The following is a 16,644-nucleotide window of genomic DNA, read 5'->3' on the forward strand; positions in this document are numbered from 1 at the left end:
TAAAAAGGAAAAAAAAAAGGAATACTCACCTAGCCGCTGCAGTCCAGGTCGCGGCCGCTGGTCTCTGCCGCTGATCCGGGCTTCCTCGGCACCCCAAAGTCTATTGCCGGAGGCAAGCTCTGATTGGCTGAGACAGTCAATGAAGGGCTGTGATTGGGCATCGAGCAAGCACCGACAACCAATCACAGCACTCTATCGCCGGAGGCCAGGGGCAATAGACTTTGGGGTGTTGAGGAAGCCTGGATCAGCGGCAGAGACCAGCGGCCGCGACCCGGACTGCAGCGGCTAGGTGAGTATCGCTTTCTTTTTTTTCTCTAGCCCGCTGGGACTGATTTTCGGGGTAGGGCTTCTATTACAAGCCCTCACCCCGAAAATCGGCGAGCGGTTAACACTGCGAAAAACGCGGCACCAAGTGTTGCCGCGTTTTTAGCAGTGCCAAAACCGCTGCCCATTCATTTCAATGGGCGACGCAGGGCTGAAAACGCCCCAGAATAGAACATGCATCGCTGTCAAAGCGCAGCGTTGGGAGGCGCTACGTTTTCAGCTCTGTGTGAGCAGCCCCATTGAAATGAATGGGAGTCTTGTACAGCGTTTAGCGCTGGGCTGAAAAGGCAACGCTAAACGCTGTATAAAACGCCCTGTGTGAGGGAGGCCTTACAGATAATGCAGGTACCTGGGTCTCCGGCCGGGGTCAAAGCCGAATTCCACTGAGGGAACCCGCATGTGAAATCCAGCTCGCCCGTGTGCAGTCGGCCTTAAGTGTTTTTTTTTCCTTGAATACCAAGCATGTTTCATTGCATTTTTACAAGCATTTTGGTGATATTTGTTCATTTTGTTACTTTTGTAAATTGTGTTGTTTTTATGTTTTTCAAGTCTAAGGGCGCCTACCCACTTGCGTTGCTGATTTTCGCGCGTGAAAAACGCGGCGTTTTCACGCGTTTTTTGCGCGTTTTTCGCGGCGTTTTTTGCAGCCCTCCATTGACAATCATGGGTGCATTAAGAGAAAAATAAGGACACATATGCAACTGACAGTTCCTATGTGAAAAAACCCCACGAAACGGAAAAAAAACCCCGGATGGACAAGAACACATTCTATACTAATTGCTCTTGAGAAAAAACGCAAAACATCGCAGGAAAAAAAATCGCCAGTGGGTAGGCACCCTTATAGAGAAGTCTATGTGAAAAATGCCCTACTTAAAGCATGCTGCAATTTGAAAAAAATGCCACTGACCCAAAAATGCAAAAAGAAAAAGCCACCAAAACGCCACAAACAAAAACATTCTATATTGTGCATCATATATCTCATTGTAAACTTTAACCCCTTAATGACAAAGGAGATAAGTTTACATCCTGGGCGCATGGTACTTAATGCAACAAGACATATATTTATATCCTGTTAGAGATGAGCGAACGTACTCGGTAAAGCACTACTCGTCCGAGTAATGTGCTTTATCCGAGTACCTCCCCGCTCATCCTGAAAGATTCGGGAAGCGCCGCTGCTCACAGGTGAGTTGCGGCGGGGAGCAGGGGAGAGCAGGCGGGAGAGAAGGAGAGAGAGATCTCCCCTCCGTTCCTCCCCGCTCTCCCCTGCAGCTCCCCGCTCCGCGGCGCTCCCCGAATCTTTCAGGACGAGCGGGGAGATACTCGGATAAAGCACATTACTCGGACGAGTAGTGCTTTACCAAGTACGTTCGCTCATCTCTACATCCTGTAGATGGCACGTGTTCAGAAGTGATCCTGTGCCATCCTACTGTGGGAGCTAGCTGTAACAGCGGGGATCGGTGAGAACACTGATCCTCGCTATTAACCCTTCACATGTCACGTTCTATATTGATCTTTCTATGATGTCATCAGCCCTCTGCTATGTAATCATGGAGGGCCAATGGGTCGCCATAGCAACCGGACGCCAGACAATGACATTTGAGCCAGTCTTAATGTGTGATCGCTATTTTAAATGATACTGCATTATCATAGCAATCATAGCTTTTCTGGTTCAGGTTCCTTACAGGGACATAACAAAATGTAAAAACACAAATAAAAAAATGTAAAAAGATGTAAAAAATGTTTTTTTTATTATTTTTTGCGCACTTTTGCCTGTTTAAAAAAAATTTAAAAATCCACATATTTGGTATCATTACAAACTACGAACTGCAGAAACCTTAGTTCATGTGTCCACTATTGGAAAAAACACTGAACGAAAACACCACGATGGACACCGTTGCTGTCCATAAAACATTTCAGCCAATCTTAGTTTGTCCAAGACCAGCTGGACAGTCAATTATTATCTCTGTCATGGTGCTCTTCCGTCACCGCTCACCTGCTCCTGTTGCAGCGAAGGTTCGCTGATATGCTCCTGCTCCTTCCTCTGCTTGCCTTCTGGTGTCTGCTCTTAGGCTGCGTTCCCATGGGACAGAAATCCCGCGGAAATCTCGCAGCTTGGCCGCACCGAAAAGCCCTGAGATTTCTGCGAAAGAGCTGCAGCTTCAAAACTCGCAGCATCTCGCTGCAGGTTTTTGAGTGGTACGGCAGCAGCAATCCATTGCGGCTTTCTCTCCCTATAGAGAGTAGAGAGACTGCAATGGGTAAAAAAAAATTGACATGCTGTGGCTGTCAATTCTGCATCACTGATTCTGCCCGGCTTTGTCATGACAGATTGGACGCCCTGTGGGGACGAGATTTTTGCAAAATCTCGGCCACATGGCTGGCTAATCCTGGGATTAGGAGCTGCAGGCGGATTTACTGCATAGAAATTCTGCACGGAATTTCCGTGGTAAATCTGGCCCGTGTGAACCCAGTCTTAGAGTTCACACTCGCTCCTGCCTCCTCTCTTAAAAGGCTAATGTACATTCCCTCAGGCCTTATGTCTACGGGCCCGCATGGTTCCCCCGTGCAGAATCCTGCAGCAGATTCCACCCAGCTCGCAGACATGAGGCCAGAAAATACATTTAACTCACCTGTCTGGATGCTGTGGGGCTCTTCTCCATCACGTCCGGATCTTCTTTCTTCTTCGGCGCATGCGCTAGGGACACCAGCGATGTGCCACACACATGCACCGTGTCGTCTTTTTTTTTTAATCCTGCTTTCCTGCTGACCGCGGCACAGGTGCAGTGACAGCTGCGTCGGTGCCACAGATCAGGACGGCTTCTATATTAGCTTCAATGAAAGCCATGGGAGCCGTCCGTGCAGTAGAACCGCACAAAAATTGAGCATGCTGCAGTTGTTTTTCCGTGCGTGTGGTCCGCAGGTATTTAATTACCTGTGGGTGTCCAATGATTCCCTATGGGCGCGGATCACGCATGGGGGAGAACCGCACAGATTTAACAAATGTATTATCCCTGTGGACATTGGGCCTAAACTATTTCCCCAGCAAACCCATTGCTGCACCTGCTAAGTTGGGCATCCACCCTAGTGGATTATTGCCTAGGAAATTCCTCTCAATTAATTGTGTATTCCAGTCCTGACTCCTGCTTGATTCCTGACTATTCTAACTTCTATATTCCCTGACCTTACCTCTGTTTCTTAAACTTCATTATTGCTTGCTGCCTGTCCTGACCCTCTGCCTTGGCCTCGCTATTGCTACTGTGATGCCAGTGCCAACCTCTGCTTAATTTTTGGTTAAAAAGAGAAAAAGGAAAGCAGTTTGGTAAAAAAGACCACAAAAAAATATATAATGAACGTGAATCTACACCAGAGGCTGAAAGTTTCAGAGGATGTGAAAATAATATCCACTGGATGGTGGAGAGCTGCAAGTCTAAAGGGGACTTAATTTTTTATTAAATTCCTGTCCACACCATCAGGTACTGCGCGTCAGCCCAGTGCAGTGTCAGTAGATACATAACTGGGACTATCTGTGTGTGTAACAGTTAGGAGAATCTGCAGCAAAGCCAGTATCCCATTTGGAGGAGTAAAGTATGAAAACTGGGGTTCCCCATGGGTTGCCACATCAGATAGTCCACAGCCAAACAGGTAAGTGGCAAAGCAGATTCACATCCGTCTGTTTGACAGTTTCCTTAGGCCATGAATCCTGCTGGCTCTGCAAACACCACACTGGTTCCAGCCATGCACAACCCCACATTCCAAGACCATGTTTTGCGGGTTCTTCAGATGGTTGCAACCTCCTTGGAATCCTTGGCAAATGCACAGTCTGCATAGGTTCCTATTCAAGCAGCTACCCAAACTGCTACACAAGTGATTACACAGCTAGTTAATCAAGAGTCTATTCATCCAGCTGCTCCGATTGTGTCTCATGCTTCTGCTCCTGTCATTGAACCTCAGCTACCATACCATCACACTTTGATGGAGACCAGAAATCCTGTCCTGTTGTCTGGTGAAGCTATAGCCTAGGTGAGTCCAATATAAGAGCGCAAGAGTCCTGTGAGTACTGATCTTCAGACCTTCCTATTAACATCCCAAACAGTATCTGAGGAACCAGGTAAAGTCTCTCTGCTGCTTCTGCTCGTTCTTGTACAGTTGTCCCGAGACTTAAGCACAGTTGGCCAGTATGCATTCCAGGAATCAGTGCGCATGTGCCCCCTGGCCTCGGCAACTACGGGACCAATGGGGAGTGCTTTGATGATGTAAGAGCAGCGCCAGGATGCGCCCGGCATCTGAGAAGCGGCAACCTACTTGCTTCACACACCTAGACCAGGTACACATTACTATTTATAGAAGTATTGTTAACTTGTTTATTATGCTTGATAAGGGCGTTATACAGACGCCGAAATGCGTTGCATGTACCTACTTGTTTTAGACTGGACTTTGGCATTTGTTGAATAAATGAATGTTGGAGCCTAGAATTGAGTTCCAATAGATTGTTTTTGGTAAAGATTACAAGGGACCTCAACACGAGCCAGGAAGTCTTTTTCATCACATATCCCAATTGTTTCTTCCCCATTTGGTAATTCCATATGGGGCACTTCTGACCACTGCTCTTCATGTTATGTGGATTGTTGGATGACCTACAAGACACCATTGTTGAGCCCACCAGGATCTCCGGTGAAAGCAAGTACCTCGCCTATTGGAGGGTCCCGCTAAGAACCAGGTGAGTTTATTCTGTTCTATATTTATTTATTATTTAGGATTTATATATCAAGGCACTGTTCTCTATAACTCGTCTAGCCTCCAGAATTGATATACGTTTTAGAGATTGCTTCCAAAAAGTTACCTGCAAAAGAAAGAAATCCAAATGGCTCCCAATTTATCCAGGCCACCTCAGCTTGCTCGTGTTCCATCTGCTAAAGTAGCTATGGAGGTAGAAAGAAATAAGCTTTTGTCAAAGAAACGCCTAAGTTATTACAGTGGACACTAAACTCTTGCCTAGTTGAACCAAGCAAACTCCACCATCTAAGGCCAATAGAACAGACTGCCTTAGGTGACACTGAATCCTGCATCTCTGACCTGTGGTGATATGCACTTCTCTACAGAGGCATACCTAGAATCTGGCTCCGCTAGGAATTTCATTCACCAGGATCTGGTGGTGAGGTACAGGATACCCATGCTACACTTGAAGAAGCCAGTCTTGGTCACTTCTGTGGATTGGGAGCACCTGCCTGATGTCATCAGGTCTGTCACCATGCCACCTGATCTGCAAATCAAGATTTTGCATAGATAGAAGATTTCCCTGCTTGTTGTACTCAGGTCCATAAACTCAGTGTGGTTGGGACTACCTTGGCTTCTTCGGCATTTGTCAGTCATTGACTGGCATACTGTGCAAATTTTTTGTCGGAGCATTCTTTGTCTATGTTCTATCACTCCAGTCCTGAAACTGCAAGTTCCTCCATAGCTTCCAGGCCTACCTTCACAATATGCTATATACTCTGAAGTCTTTAGTAAAAAAGAGGTTGAGATTCTACCGTCACATAGTATACATGACTGCTCTATTGACCTCTTGCCAGACACAACACCTCCCAGAGGTCAAGTACAGTATATCCATTATCCCTGCCTGTGACTCAATCCATGTCTGAGTATATGAAGGAAAATCTTGAAAAGTCTTCCTAGCCATCCAGTGCAGGGTTCTTGTTTTGAAAAAGAAAGATAGCTCCCTGCAGGCATATATCAAGTAGAGAGGACTTAATGCAGTCGCAGTGAAAAATAAATACCTGTTATCATTAATTTCTGAGTTGTTTGACAGAATCTGGGCATCTACAGTCTTCACCAAACTTGATCTTCCTGGTGCCTACAATCTCATCAGACTACGTGAAGGTGATGAATAGAAAACTACACTTAACACCAGGGACAGACATTATGATTACTGTACCTTGTAATGTCATTCGGCCTGTGTAATGTTGCTGTCATGTTCCAGGAATTTGAATTATGTAGTCCAAGACCTCCTGCGTTCCTCTGTCCTAGGGTTCAATGACAACATATTGATTTTTTCGTCTGACATTTCCTCTCATCGTAAACATGTACAAACCATCTTACAGCACCTATGTCAAAATGGTTTATATGCCAAGCTTGAAAAATGCATATCTAAACAAACCAGTCGGCAAATTTTGGGGTACATCATCTCTGGTCATGGCCTCAATATGGACGCGGAAAAACTGTCTGCTGTCCTAAAGTGGTAGAAGCCCTTTGGCCTGAAGGCCGTCCACTGCATTTTCATGGATTTGCTAATTATTACCAAAAGTTTATCCTGCATTTTGCCTACCTGACTTCTCCAATTTCTGCTCTGACTCATCAGCGTGCTAACCCAATGATTAAGTCGCCCAAGGCTGAAGAGGTCTTTTCTAGACTTAAGCATATGTTCGCAAGTGCTCCCATTCTTCACCATTCGGACACTTTGAAGCCCTTCTACTTGAAAGTCACCTATTCTCTTGGGACTGGATTGCTCTTGTATCAAATAAAACTCAAAGGGCAAGAAGGTAACCTGCAGTTTCCTCTATAAGTTAGTCACCCTTGCAGAGAGAAGTTATCCAATTAGTTGTTGAAAATTAAGGCCCATTTAAATACTACAATTATTGCTCAAAATTCACTCAAAAGCCATCTTTTGAGCAATAACCATTGTGTGTAAATGTGCCCATCTTTCACTGTTCGGCCAAACGATGAATTTCAGTTCTGCCTGAAAACCATCATTCACATCAGAACAGCTAATAAGCAGAACTGCACGCTGTGTTCTGCTGGGGAAAGCTGATAACAGCTGATTGCTTTGTCTCAGCTGTTCTCAGCTGTCAGCCCCGATGCAGATCAAAATGAAAGTAATCAGAAAACAGAGGGAAGTTGGTTCCCTGATTACAGCTCCCGGCGGCTCACAGACTGCTACTTGGTAGTAATAGGCATAAGTGCCAAGTAGTAGTTTATACAAAATGATCGCTCAAAAGCAATCTTTTGAGCGATCATCTTTGTGGTGTAAATGTACTTTTACTTGCAATTAAATTTGCCCTGGAGGAATGGAGGTATCTGCTGGTGGGATCTGGTCATCCCTTTCGTATTTACACCACGCACAAGAATCTGATTTATATCCAATCTGCACAACTTCTAAACCCTATGTCAAGCTTGGTGATCACTCTTCTTTGCCAGGTTTAATTTCTTGTTACATTTCTTCCCTACAGAGAAGAGTATCAAGGCCAATGCTTTGAAGCCTCAGATGATGGTTTTGAACCCCAGTTTATTGATCAGAAAACATCATGTTTACCAATGCTACACACCTGAGAGACATTCGTCTGGGGAAAACCTTCTTTCCCTCAGCACAGTGTTCCCATATTCTGCCCTAGGGGCACGACTCTAAACCTGTGGGGCATGCTCAGGTTTTAAGAGCACATTTCAATTTATTCTTCACCATTACCGGTGGCTTACTATCGAAAGAGACATTAACCCCTTAGTGACCAGCCCATTGCCTTTTTACGTCCTGGCCTGCTGGGCTTAATTCTCAGAGGATATAAAAACATGCCTCCTCTGGGAATGACAGCCCTGCAGGCTCAGGACGAGACAGCTCCATGCTGCCGGTTGCCGGAGCTAGCCAACAGCATAGAGCTGTCATCCTGGGTCGCGGGCCCCCAACCTCCGGTCACGCAATCGCTGGTATCCACCGGATACCGGCGATCGCGTTAAAGTTAATGAAAAGTTGTAAAAAGTTAAGATTTCAGCTCCCCTTACGGATCGGTTCCGTAAGGGGAGCTGAGAATACTCACCCCCGGTCCTCCGCGCCGTCCAGAGTCCTCTTCATTCTCCCCGGCCCTGCCGCCAGCGCCTGTGCATGAGACGCATTATGTCACGCGCATGCGCAGAGAGCCGGGAGGCCCGGGAAATTTAAAAACTCCCTGCTCTCGGATAGTATAAGTAGCCGAGAGCAGGGAGCTGTCACCGGGAGCCGCTGTATGCTTTTAAAAGTTTAAAAAAGTTGAAAAAGTGTGAAAAAAAAAAGAAAAAAGTTTGTTTCATCTCCCCTCATGGATCACATCCATGAGGGGAGATGAAATTAGGTACCTAAGGCCCCCAGATTTATCCGTGGAACTTGCCCGGTTTCTGTGCACGCGTCCGTCGCCAAAATGGCGGATAATGGCGATCACATAAAAGTTAAATGACAGTTAAAGTTTGACGCTTTGTTCAGTTTGGGCCCTGTTGTGCATCCAGACAGCAGATTAGGGCCACAATGCATATGTTTCTGAACACGGGACAAATGGGGGAATACATTTTGGGGTGAAAGTCTTTATTTATATGTGTGCTATACAAAAAAAACTATTTTTAAAATGACATAATTGCCAAAAACACAAAAATCGTAATTTATTCCTTCTGCTTTGCTTCGATTCATTCAAAAAACAGTGGGGTCAAAATACGCAGTACACCACTAGATGAATGCGTTAAGGGGTATAGTTTTTAAAATGGGGTTATTTGTGGGAGTTCTCTATTGTTTTGGCCGCTTAAGGGGTCTATAAGTGTGCAATGGGGCCTAAAACTCCTTCAAGCAAAATGTCTGATCTGAAAGCCACCGGCTGCTCCTTTCGGTTTGGGCCCCATTGTGCATACGGCCGAAGATTAGGGCCACACAGGGTATGTTTCTGAACACAGCACAAATGGGGGTATGCATTTTGGGGTGTAAATCCTCATTTACATGTGCACTAAAGAAAAAAATCCCGTGTTTAAAATGACGTATTTGCAAAAATATGATTTTTTTTTTTTTTCTCGTCTAAATTGCATTAATTCCTGAAAAGAAACTGTGGGATCAAAATACTCCTGACCCCCCTCAGTGAATACACTAAGGGGTGTAGTTTTCAAAATGGGGTAATTTGTGGGAGTATCCATCATTCTAACACCTATGAGCCTTTGCAATCTTGGCTTGGTGCCGGAAAATAAAGTGTTCCTCAAAATGTTAAATTTGTATGGCTCCTAAATAGTTAAAAAAAAATATAATAAGTTTTTCCAATGTGTGCCCAGAGTAAAGTAAACAGATGGAAATATATATCTCATCAAAAATTGTTATGTTTGCACATACTTGAGATATTGCAGTTGGAAATGTAAAAAAAAATGACGTTGTAATGCAGGATGTAAGAATGCAAAATCTGTAGTAATGAATTCCTCTTGTGAATTTTTTTGCAGTGACTGAAATAAAGTCACGCTGGAGAAGCTCCCGAAAAAAGTTACATGGATCAACCATGCCCACAAAGACATCTGCTCACCGGGTGAAAGCATGTTGCCAGAATAATTTAACGGTGCTCGCACAAGCAAGAGGGACAAAACGGAGTCTGGGTGTTGGTTTTTAAGCTGTTTTCCAAGGAATGGGCAGTTCTCTAGGGGTTGGGTTTACAATAAAGGGTGTCTGCTGGTTTTTCTACGCGTTTTTTTCCGCAACACATCCGCGTATATCCGCGCGTGATTTTTCACGCATCCGCACCTATCCGCAAGCACATTTAGGTACCATACGCGCGTGAAAATCCGCTAGCGGAATCCGGAACGCTCGTGTGCAGGCGCCTAATGAAGTACAACATGTGGCGAAAAAACAACGTCTGAATCACTGGGATATGCAAAACCTTTACAGTGTTTTTCCATGTAAAAGTGACACATGTCAGATTTCCAAAATTTGGCCTGGTCATTAAGGTGCAAACAGGCTTGGTCACTAAGGGGTTAAGGACTTTGTTTCTGCCTCCTAGACCTGCACCAGGAATAAGCTATCACTACAACATCTGGCCGGTTTACTCTGCCCGCTGCTTATTTCAGAGTCAACCTGGTTACATACCACTGTGGACTTTTTTTAACCTATTTCCCAAATTCTTCGAGCAACACAGCAATCTGCATGGTAGTAGACAGGTTTTCCAAAATGGCTCATTTAATTTCCCTCCTGGTCTGCCAACCACTTCCTGCCTGGCACATATTTATGTAACACATATCTTCATATTGCGCAGTCTTCCACTCCACATTGTCTCAGACTGTAGAGTACAATTTAAATCTAAATTCTGGAGAACATCATGTCATCTCATGAATGTCAAAATAGATTTCTCCTCCACATATCATCCACAGTCCAATACCGAGGTGGAATGGACTAATCAGTCACTAGGGCTTTACCGTCACCACTTTGTATCCTTCCAGTAGGACAATCTTCTTGGGCATATCTTCTTTCATAGTCTGAATTCTCCCTCAATAACCACATCAACAAGTCCTCAGCAATGTTGCCATTCTTTCTACATTATACTCAGCCTCTTTGGGTACCACTGTCTGTTGCCTCCTCCACAGATGTGCCAGCAGCAAATCCTTGCAAATAAGAATTCTTAAAAATGTGTGACTAGACCAAGAACGCTCTGGCTCATGCTGTTGACCTCATAAAAAGGCTGCTGACAGGAAGAGGAGTGGTCCTCCGAAGTTGTTGCCTGAGGACTGCATCTGGTTTTACTCAAAAAAATCTATGTTTAAGGCCTCGTTCACATTTTTTATTTGCATTTTTGAACCACATGCAGTTTTCAAAACAAGAACTTCAATGCTCCTCATATAATCAAGAAATGTTATTCCTCTCATAGGATTCAATCTTGGGGTGGGGTATGTCATAGTGCACTTCTGTCCCCACTTACCTGTTGTGTTGCCGCGATGGGTTGCTGACATGCTCCTGTGCCTTCCTCTGTTCATTCCTGCTCCTGCATGCTATTCCCCTTCCAATCCTATTCCTGCACTAAAGTGACCCTCCAGGCCTGGGCAAACAACGATGGTCAAACTACTTCTCTGCACGCACCTGACTACCTCTAAACACTACATGCTGCTCTGACTGGCCTGTGCTCTCATATGGACAGCACTGGTTAATCAAAACAGGTGTAGTGTCTTAGACTAATGATGCTCTTTGTTTCTCCAGGCCCATTAGCTGTATATCATAAAAATGAAGTCATTTTGCAAACATTGCTTGCATTGTTTTCATTTAAGGGGTAATTGCAGTAATACTCATAACTTGAGGGTAACTCTCCACCCCCATAAATATTTATAAATATTAGCCTTTATAGGAAATTTGAACAAAAATCCCTATTCTTGAGCCTCTTTTAGTATTTTAACAGAAGGACTCCCTTTTTTTTCATAAAACTAACCTAGATCATAGTTCTGGTACTATTTCTGTGTGTCTTTGCTTAACCCCTTAAGGACCAAGCTGTTTTGTACCTTAAGGACCAGACACTTTTTATGGATTTTTACCCATGTGGCGGTTTAACTGTCCTATTTTGTTTCCTTTAGCTACCAAAATTATTTTTACTGCGTTTTTCGCCTGTGACATATGGGGTGATTTTTTAAATATCTTTTTCACTGAAATTTTTCAGGTTTTTTTGTTTTATTGGGGGTAAATTTAGTATATTTATGCTGAAGTAAAGTATGGAAACAGGTTCCTCTATTTGTTTTGGACGTTTTGATATATAATATGTATGGTTTTGGTTTACACGGCGCATACAGCGACGGTTTTGGTTGGCGTCAGCATTGGGTTATTCTCTTTCTTATGTATATATTGTTATTTTATTCTGTAATAATGTTTTATTTATGTATGTAATCATGTTTTTTTACTATCCATGTCCCCCATGATGTCATGTAAGACCTCTGGAGGACATTCATTTTTTTTTATTTGACACTTTTCCACTTTAGCTGGGGCATCAATAGGAGCCCCAGTTACAGGGGGAAAGCAGCCCCTGTAGTGACATTAGTCACTGGCAGAGCTGGCCAGGGTCTAGTATGACCCTCCAGCTCTGCTGTAGCAGGGAACCCTGGGGGTCATATGACACCCGGGCTCCCGTAGTGAAAGTTACACTGTACTTTCTAGTACACAGTGCCACATTTACTAAGAGGCATGCTCCTCTAAAGAAATTTAGTGCAGCTTACTTGGTGCATTTTGTTTCAACAGACTTTTGATTAAGAGTGGCATGTGAAATGCCAGTCTTAATATATCTCTCCCATAATGCTTAAATGGAACTGAAAATGTCTACTTACGCCACATTGGTAAGTGTTTAAAAAGGACTTGAATGCTATCCTCATTTATGTTCCCTATTTCCTTTAAACCCACTTCTGGCTTTGGCTAAGGCTGATTTCAGACAAGCGTATTTTAGTTCCGTATTTAAGGCTTCTTCACACGACTATATTTACGCAGGTATTTCAGCTTAAAAAAAACGCACCTAAAATGTGACAATGCGAAGCATTGGATTTCAATGGCTTCATTCAGACAAAAGTTTTTTTTCCGCGTAAAAAATATTTGCATGTGAAATAATAGGACATACACGATGATTTTTAGCCATATATATTATACGGTGTGTGAAAAGATAGGTCTTGCCCTATCTTTTGACGTGATCTGCAGCAAGCTCAAATAGACTTCTATGCAAGCTGGAAAAAAAGGAGGAGGAGGGCAGAGGCACGTAAGACGTTGCAAACGGGCAGAGGTACGTAAGAGGTTGCAAACGGGCAGAGGCACGTGAGAGGTTGCAAATGGGCAGAGGCACGTGAGAGGTTGTAAACAGGTAGAGGCATGTGAGAGGTTGCGATCTAGTTTATTTTCGTTACTTCTATAAGTAAATTTGTAGATCCCCACTAGAATGAGCTCCATACTTGACAATGCCGTCCAGTGTGCAACTTGTGCAATATATGCGGTCCTTGAACAGCCGATCGAGGGTGCATACTCTTGCGCAAGATGCGTGCACGTTGCACATTCGGAAGCCCAAACCTGGATCTAAATGAGCAACTAGCAAGACTGAGATCCATTGACAATATGGAAAGGAGTTTCCTGCTCACTGAGCAGGCACTCGCTGGAGTAGATGTGCGGGAGGATGGTAAAAGAGCAGGGGGAGCAGGCAGCTAGCTGGGTGACACTTAGAAGGGGTAAAGGGAAGAGAACCAGGGAGGCTAGTCCTGAACTGGCACACCCCAATAAGTTTGCAAAGTTGGCAGATGAGGGGAATGCCATTAAAGGGACAGCCCTGCTGCATCACGACATGCCCTCTGAACACCAGGGAGATGACTACTCTAGTAAGAAGGGGACAGGAGCGCAGGCTAGGATAGACAGGTCCTAGTGGTGGAGGACTCAATTATAAGGGGGACAGATAGAGCAATCTGCCACAAAGACCAGGATCGTTGAACAGTGTGTTGTCTTCATGGCGCTCGAGTTCGACACATCGCTGATCGGGTTGACAGAGAGGGCAATCTGCCACAAAGACCAGGATCATTGAACAGTGTGTTGTTTTGTCAGGTTGACAGATTACTGGGAGGGGCTGGTGAGGATCCAGCGGTCATGGTGCACATTGACACCAACAACAGAGTTAGTGGTCAATGGAGGACCCTCAAAAATTATTTCAGGCACCTAGGATCTCAGCTCAGCGCAAGGACCTCGAAGGTAGTTTTCTCGGAAATACAACCTGTACCACAAGCCACACCAGAAAGGCAGCGGGAGCTTAGGGAGGTAAACAAGTGACAGTCAAACACTTCAAATGTCGTGCAATATGCAAACGAGTACAATGCGATGTTTCTCATTGAAAGGAATTTCAGAGAAGTTATGCGAGGCATTTTGCAGGCAAAACGCATGTTGAAAAGTTCAATAGCAGGCCAGGTTTCTTGGGCCAATATGGCCATGTTCGTCCATGTGAATGTAGCCTCACTGACACTGAAAGATAAATCTGGTGTATTCACACAACTGAGAAAATCGTGCGAGATTTGAACCCCATTCATCATGAGTGGCATGTCGTATCTTTGGGCATTCCTTCGAAAAGCATCCCTATTGTTTTCAATTGGGCCAGGAAAAACATCGAACAGCGTGCGAGATGCATGCGATGCAAGGTTTCCCATTGAAAACAATAGGAAACACTTGCTGACCCTCCAGCATGGCTGAAACCCACCCCAGAGGATCGCTACTTCCCTGAATTCAGGGGAGGCGTTATTAACACAAAAACGCCTAGCATCAGCTGGGGGAAATCGCATGTTCTCAAACCAATATTGCATTTGCCTGTGTGAAATTAGCCTTAGACTATCTATACCACCTATTAGTTGGTCTAATTTTACAGAAGATTTTTATGCAAAAACTTTGGTGGCGAAAGTCACATTTAGGCTATGCCTTTTTTCAAACTTGGCAAAAAAAGGTCTAAAACACATCACGAATGTGGTGCAAAGCATGTAAAATAATTTTCTGATGCATTTTCATTTGTAATTCTGCCCATTGCTTTTTGTGGCAGTTTGACACCTTCTCTTGCATTTTTTGGGTCCTTGGTATATTTTTTCTTTCAAATGCTCTAAGATTGGCTTTTTGTCCCCACAAAGTATCCTATAGATTGCTGTGTATAAAAAGTCACCACAAAAGCAAAAAAAATCTACGGTAATTAAATTTAGGATCGTTGCAAAAAACTCTGCCTGAATAAAACCTAAGGCTGACTTGACACTTGCGTTTAAATCTCGCCATCACTCGTGTGTATAGCCACATAGGACAACACATGGACTGAAAATATGCCTGTCTGAATGAGACCTAAGTAAAATTTTGTAAAATATGAAAGTCATTTTTCATATACTGTTATTAATAAAAAAAAACTGTAGATTACGTCACATTAATAAATATTTCTCTTTATATAGTGCCAATATGTTCCATAGCACTTTACAACTCAGATGGTATTCCACCAGGATGCTCCAAGAGATGCAGAGCTACTGAACTAAGCACCAAAATCTGCAGGGCAGCTTCACACGGAAGTATTTGCACTCACAATACGCAGAGAATATAACCCACTGATTTTGATGGGTTCATTCTTATTTCACTTTTTTGCACGTGCATTTTACATATGTGAAAAAATAGGACCTGCCCTATTTTCGCGAGCATTTACGCAGCAAAGAACCTCATAGGAGTCTATGGGATCCGCGCAAATGTGCATTCCATGTGTGCAAGTAATATGCTGCATAATCCTGTATAAAAAAAGAACACATCTGAACCTTATTAGGCTAAATAGACTTTTAAATCATGGCAGGGCCTTACATGCTCAAAAAAATACAGTACAATGCACCGATATGTGCGCAAAGCAATCTCATTGACTGCACAAATACGTTGTGCTGAAGTGTGTGCAACTGTCTGAAGCACACTAACTGCGGATTTTGATACAGAATTGCAAGCCAATTTTCAATTCGTCATCAAAATCCGAAGTCAGAATCTTTTGAATGGAGCCATACACATGAGCGATGTTTTCTCTAAGGCCACCTGCAGACGGCCAGGTCGGATCCCGCTGCAATAATTCTCACAGCTGGATGCGGACCCATGCCCCTGCAGAGACCTGCAGCTCACCCACTCCCGGCATCTGGCGCATGTGCAGAGCGGAGCCGGCCCGTCACTAGTGACATTACTATGTGGGCCTCTGCGAGACCCGCACAGAAATAGAACATGTCACAATTTGTTTTCACGCGGACAAACCACGGCTATGTGCAGGCACGGGGGCGGGAATTCTGCGGGAAATCCCGCCTTGGAATTTCCACCCGTGTGCAGGGGGCCTTACAGTGAGAAAAAATATCATGGCACGTCCTGTTTTTTTTTTTTACGCGTAAGGAACTCGAGCACATTTTACCTGCGGATGCAAGGCAATTTTCAGGCAAAAATGCCTTACATTACTTCTGTGAAATTCTGATCCTCTCACATGAGTTTCACATGCGGTAGAGGATCAGAAGTCTTTTCCATTGATTTCAATGGGAAACCTTGAATCGCACTTGCATGCACATCGCATACCATGCAAGAGCCATGCAATGCTATAAAGGTCCCACTGAAATCAATGGGCAATGTGTTCCGAGAAAAGGAACGCAAAAAAATAGGATGTGCCACAATATTGGTCCCGTAGCATCGCTGTGAGGGAAACCATCACTCATGTGTATGACTCCATTCAAAAGAATGGAGATCCTATTTGTGCAAGTTTGTGAGTCTCGCAAGTAAATTACAAATTCAAACCAAATCCCACAAGTTACAAGGAAATAGACTGGACAGGAGATAAAAGTGCGTGATTTTTAATATGGTCCAGTTGTTTTTATACAAATCAGTATAAACGTTTACAACAACTAGTTGAAATGTCAGAAAACTTAGAAAACCTAAAAATATATAGATGATACAGAAAACCAAGTCCACAAATACCATAATACACACAGCCCACACAGCATTAGCTTGTTCCGCTCGTAGACTTGTTTTCCTACCGATGCCACTTTGGATCCTGACGGAATGGATGCTAATGACAGAAAATTATTTCCTGATATTTCGTA

The 16,644-nt window shown here is 44.0% G+C and overlaps 1 pseudogene; it reads right to left on the minus strand.

The window, feature by feature from the left end:
- The window catches only part of LOC136628795 (receptor-type tyrosine-protein phosphatase alpha-like), a 36,002-nt pseudogene extending 25,451 nt beyond the window's left edge, over nucleotides 1–10,551 (minus strand).
- Nucleotides 10,552–16,644: the final 6,093 nt, after the last annotated feature.

The sequence above is a fragment of the Eleutherodactylus coqui genome, chromosome 5, assembly GCF_035609145.1.
Source record: "Eleutherodactylus coqui strain aEleCoq1 chromosome 5, aEleCoq1.hap1, whole genome shotgun sequence".
In the NCBI taxonomy this organism is placed as follows: Eukaryota; Metazoa; Chordata; class Amphibia; order Anura; family Eleutherodactylidae; genus Eleutherodactylus; species Eleutherodactylus coqui.